Here is a 6,000-nt window from a genome sequence, read left to right as displayed (position 1 = left end):
CCAGCACGTGTCAGACAACATAATCCGTGCCCTGACCAACGCCGTTTCTGACAAGGTCCACCTGACCATGGACACGTGGACGAGTGCTGCCGGGCAGGGCCACTATATATCGCTGACGGCACATTGGGTTAACTTGGTGGAGGCTGGGACCGAGTCTGACCCTGCGGCTGGTCATATACTGCCGACGCCGAGGATTGCGGGGCCTACCTCGGTCCAGGTGTTTCAGGCCTACTATGCCTCCTCCTCCTCCCACCCCTCCTCCACCTCCTCCTCCGAACGACCATCCGTGGGCAAGGCGCCATCAGTCGGTAGCTCTAGGCACAGCAGCAGTGCAGTCGCTAAGCGACAGCAGGCGGTGCTGAAACTGCTGAGCCTAGGCGATAAAAGGCACACCGCCCAAGAACTATTACAGGGCATCACGGCGCAGACTGATCTGTGGCTGGCACCGCTGAACCTGAAGCCAGGCATGGTTGTGTGTGACAACGGCCGTAACCTGGTGGCGGCTCTGCAACTCGGCAGACTGACACATGTGCCATGCCTGGCCCATGTGTTAAATCTGATAGTTCAGCGTTTCCTCAAGACATACCCCAATCTGTCTGATTTGCTCACGAAGGTGCGCCGCATCTGTGCGCATTTCAGGAAGTCCAGCACAGATGCTGCCACTCTCAGGGCAGCGCAGCGCCGCCTCCAACTGCCCGCTCACCGACTGTTGTGCGACGTGCCCACGAGGTGGAATTCAACACTGAGCATGTTATCCAGAGTTTACCAGCAGCGCCGAGCGATTGTAGACTGTCAGATGTCAACTTCCACCAGAACTGGTAGTCAGGTCAGTCAGCTTCCTCAAGTCTACAATGAGGAGTGGACGTGGATGTCTGATATCTGTCAGGTGCTGAGTAACTTTGAGGAGTCAACACAGATGGTCAGTGGCGATGCCGCCATCATCAGCCTCACCATCCCGCTGCTTGGCCTGTTGAAAAACTCTCTGGTCAGCATGAAGTCGGAAGCTTTGCGCTCCTCACAAGAGACGGGGGAAGAAGATTCCCTTGTTGATAGCCAAAGCACCCTTAGGTCTGTTTCTCAGCGCATATCGGAGGAGGTGGAGGAGGATGAGGAGGAAGAGGAGGAGAATGTTGGCGAGACACAAGAGGGGACCATTGTTGAGTCCTTCACTGTTGAGCGTGTATGGGCAGAAGAAGAGGAGTTGGAGGAGTTGGAGGAGGAGGAAATGGACAGTCAGGCCAGTGAGGGGAGTGAATTCTTACGCGTTGGTACTCTGGCGCATATGGCAGATTTCATGCTAGGCTGCCTATCCCGTGACCCTCGCATTCAAAGAATTTATTCCAGCACCGATTACTGGGTGTTCACTCTCCTGGACCCACGGTACAAGCAAAATCTTTCCACTCTCATCCCTGGAGAGGAAAGGAGTGTGAGAATGCATGAATACCAGCAGGCCCTGGTGCACAAGCTGAAACAGTATTTCCCTTCTGACAGCGCTAGCGGCAGAGTGCGTAGTTCTGCGGGACAAGTAGCGAGGGAGAGTAGGCGAGCAGGCAGCTTGTCCAGCACTGGCAAGGGTACGCTTTACAAGGCTTTTGCCAGCTTTATGTCACCCCAGCAAGACACTGTCACCTGTCCCCATTCTCGGCAGAGTAGGGCTGATCTTTACAGAAAGATGGTGAGGGAGTACGTAGCTGACCATACCATCGTCCTAAATGATCACACAGCTCCCTACAACTACTGGGTTTCAAAGCTGGACATGTGGCACGAACTGGCGCTGTACGCCTTGGAGGTTCTTGCCTGCCCTGCCGCTAGCGTCTTGTCCGAGCGGGTTTTCAGTGCAGCTGGTGGCATCATCACCGATAAGCGTACACGCCTGTCGACTGACAGCGCTGACAGGCTGACGCTTATCAAGATGAATAAAGCCTGGATTTCTCCTAATTTCCAATCTCCACCAGGTGAAGGAAGCTCAACCTGAATAATTTATCCACTCCTCCTCCTCCTCATTTTCCTCCTTCTCCTCCTCTTTGTACAGTAAAGCAGAGGAAACTGGCTATTTTTTTACAGGGCCCACTGGCTCTAGCTATAGTACTTTATGCATTTAATTTTTATGGAGGGCCACCGACCCGGTCCTCTGTTTTAAACAATTTTTGGGAGTGCCACATACAGGCACTCAATCTATTCAATTTTTCTGGAGGGCCACCTACCTGCTCCTCTGGTTTGAAAACTTTTTTGGACTGCCACATACAGGCACTCAATCTATTCCATTTTTCTGGAGGGCCACCTACCTGCTCCTCTGGTTTGAAAACTTTTTTGGACTGCCACATACAGGCACTCAATCTATTCCATTTTTATGGAGGGCCACCTACCTGCTCCTCTGGTTTGAAAACTTTTTTGGACTGCCACATACAGGCACTCAATCTATTCCATTTTTATGGAGGGCCACCTACCTGCTCCTCTGGTTTGAAAACTTTTTTGGACTGCCACATACAGGCACTCAATCTATTCCATTTTTATGGAGGGCCACCTACCTGCTCCTCTGGTTTGAAAACTTTTTTGGACTGCCACATACAGGCACTCAATCTATTCCATTTTTCTGGAGGGCCACCTACCTGCTCCTCTGGTTTGAAAACTTTTTTGGACTGCCACATACAGGCACTATCCAAATTGAATTGTCTCCATAGCAGCCTCCACACGTTGTCTCCATTGCTACCTCCAAAAGTCGTCCATATAGCTGCCTCCATACATCGTCCCTTTATCAAACGAGGTGTGTCAGGCCGAAATTTGGGTTGTTTTCATGGATTCCACATCAAAGTTGTTAACTTTGTCGCCACCCTGCTGTGTTATCCACAAAATACACTGGCAAACTTTTACCATTTACGGATATTATTTCAGCGCTTCTTGCGCATCTGTTTACATTCCCCTCACCCGCCATATCCTAAACTTATAAGAACGCTACTACACTTGATCTTATACAAAAGGTTCTTAGAAGTGCTGTTTGGGGAGTAGCCTAGAGACAGGGGCTTGGATTGGCGAAAGCTCGTCTGGCAGCGGAGCGCCAGCTCCATGCCAAGAACCAACTAACATAGTTTTAACTGCAGCACCTTTAATCTACTACTAGTTCACTGCCTCCATACATGGCCGCCTTATCAAACGAGCTGTGTCAGGCAGAATTTTGGATTGTTTTCATGGCTTCCATGTTAACCTTGTCGCCACCCTGCTGTGTAATCCACAAAATATACTGGCAAACTTTTATCATGTACCGATATTATTTGAGCGCTTCTTGCTCACCTCCTTTGGTTCCTCTCTGCCACCCATTGGTTTGAAGCCTGAGTCCATTTAGGGTATGTTGCCATGCCACTCTCTAGCCTGCCGCTGCTGCCGCTGCCTCTGCATGCCGTCCCCTATAGTGTCAGGGTCAATTATTGGATGTTTTAGATGCTATCTAGCCTCATTCAGTCACTCTGTCATGGCCATGCTGTTGCCCATAATTTTGGCATAATGGTGCGATTAAGCAGCCTCAGAGGCATCCATGCATGCTGCCCCTGCTGTTTCCTGTCCATTTCCGTGGTGTTTCCATCCTTTTCTGAGGTTCCCAGGTGTTTGGCCAAGCTTCCCTGTGCAGAGCCTTGGTCCCCTTGAAAAATGCTCGAGTCTCCCATTGACTTCAATGGGGCTCGTTACTCGAAACGAGCACTCGAGCATCGGGAAAAGTTCGTCTCGAATAACGAGTACCCGAGCATTTTAGTGCTCGCTCATCTCTACATATGACATGATGCAGGATGATACAGTGACACAGGGCATGTCAAAAATGGGCCGTATCAGGAAGGTGGAAAAGAGGTTAAAGAAGTGCAATATTCTTTAATGACCAAGTCAGTCACCTGATCACAACCAAATTTAGTTGCATTTCACTTCTTAAAGACTAAACTTCAGAAAGGCCAAATAAAACAGCAACTTAAAACCGCTACAATAAAGGCCTAGCAGAGCGTTGATAAGGAAGAAACACAGCATCTGGTGATGTCCATGAGTTCAAGATTTCAGGCAGTCATTGTCAACAAACGGTTTTCAACCAAGTATTAGAAATCAATATTTTATTATTATGACATTTTTCCAATTATTTTTGAGCCCATGAAATGAATGGATGATTTTTAATCCCCTCTTTGTGGGTTCAAAGCTTGACTAGGACACTAACTTATTAAAAGAATGGCCATGCATATTATTGTTATTGTATTCTGTCTGGTGTAATCTCAGTGTTTTACTTATTTGACTCGCTCCGACCTCTTCTATCCTGGATAATGACTGTACATTCCTCCGTATTAGCCCCTCTCCTAACAGTGTGTGATTAGACGCCTAACCCGAACCAATGAGTGTCATTGGTGACGTCATGCGATGGACGGACGGGCGGAACCTCGTCTTTTTATAACCGGAACCAATGGATGTCATTGGTCACGTCACGTGATTGGCGAGTTAGGGGTGGAGCCTCGTCTTTTTATTCTCAGCGTTCTCACGCTGCAACTAGCGGAAGACTAATGGGCTAGCGTCCACCATCAGGACGTCAGCTATAATCTTTTTTATTTTCTCTATGACACAAATGTTAATAAGGAAAGAAAGTCTCCTGATGATCCCATGTATCCTGGGAGAAACGTGTTGCGACAAATACAGGGAGAAAGATTTTATGTTACTTACACACTCATCAGTGTAGTGATTTTGTTGACCTAGACCAGTGGTGGCGAACCTATGGCACTGGTGCCAGAGGCGACACTCGGAGCCCTCTCTGTGGGCACCCAGGCCATCACCCCAGCATGAAGTTCACCAGACAGCACTCAAAGAATCTTCCTACAATGATAGGTGAATTTACCCTCCTCTTTTCAACTGAGTTGGTGTCTTAAGGAGGTTGAACGAGTCAAAGAACAAGGAGAAATACATTACTGCTTTAATTGCTGTGCTGGCACTTGGAAATAAATAAGTGGCTTTTGTTTGAAGTTTGGGCACTCGGGTTCTAAAAGGTTCGCCATCACTGACCTAGACTCTTCTAGTGCAGGGGGGCGATTACTAGCTTTACTAATGTTGAAAGAGCTGTCATGCAACACATAAGCTCCTACAGAAGGTGGAGTCTAGCTCCCCCTGCTGACCAGAAACAGATAGCACATTGCCCTGACAGAGCAATTTTCATGAAATATAACACTGACACGGATAGGGGTACAGTGCTTATGTTACCTAATGATTTGAGAGTCTAAGTGTCTGAGGGTATTTTTATCATCACTGACAGAGACATTGCTGATGCAAGTTATCCCTCCTTTTTAATATCTACGCCAAATAAAAGCTAAGTTTTACAGTTTTTTGCGTATTTTTACAGTGATCCCTGGATTATGTTTTAAAATGCTTTAGTTTCTCACATTTTAATGCAATTATTTTGTTCAAGGCACTGAATTAAAGATGAAAGTCTGGACTTTACCTGCATCTGACCTGTTTTGTTAAAAAATTATTGTGGCAATGTACAGAACCAAAATGAGAAAAATGTCTGTTCAAATATTATTGGACCTAACTGTATATATTTTGCATCACAATTAAAAGCAAACTCACATAGTGATGAGTCCGATAAAGCACATTAGACTTTTTATCGCAGGGCCGTACCAAAATTATGTAGGATGATTTGGGACACTGAACCACCAGTCCTTAACCCTTTAATGACCGACATATTGGGTTTTTTAAGGTGGCCATTAAGGTTACTTCTTCTGACGCACCACCTTTCTACGTCGGCTCGTCAGAAGAAGATTGCAGTGTTTAAACCCTTACTAGCCGCGGTCAAGCGTGCATGTAAATTTGCCCCACGTAGATCTAATCCCTCCCCCCTCCTGGAGAGCTTACTGGGGGATCCGATCCTTCCGGCTGCAGCCCCAGGGGCCGGCGTCTGCTCCAAGGCTGCCGGCTCCTTTTCACACCGGTAGGAACCGGCCGTAACTAACTGAGCAGGCTCAGGGGCTTGAACAAGCAATCGAATGA

Source organism: Engystomops pustulosus, chromosome 6 (assembly GCF_040894005.1).
Source record: "Engystomops pustulosus chromosome 6, aEngPut4.maternal, whole genome shotgun sequence".
Taxonomy (NCBI): domain Eukaryota; kingdom Metazoa; phylum Chordata; class Amphibia; order Anura; family Leptodactylidae; genus Engystomops; species Engystomops pustulosus.
The sequence above is the reverse complement of the archived record's forward strand: the minus strand, read 5'-3'. Positions refer to the sequence as shown.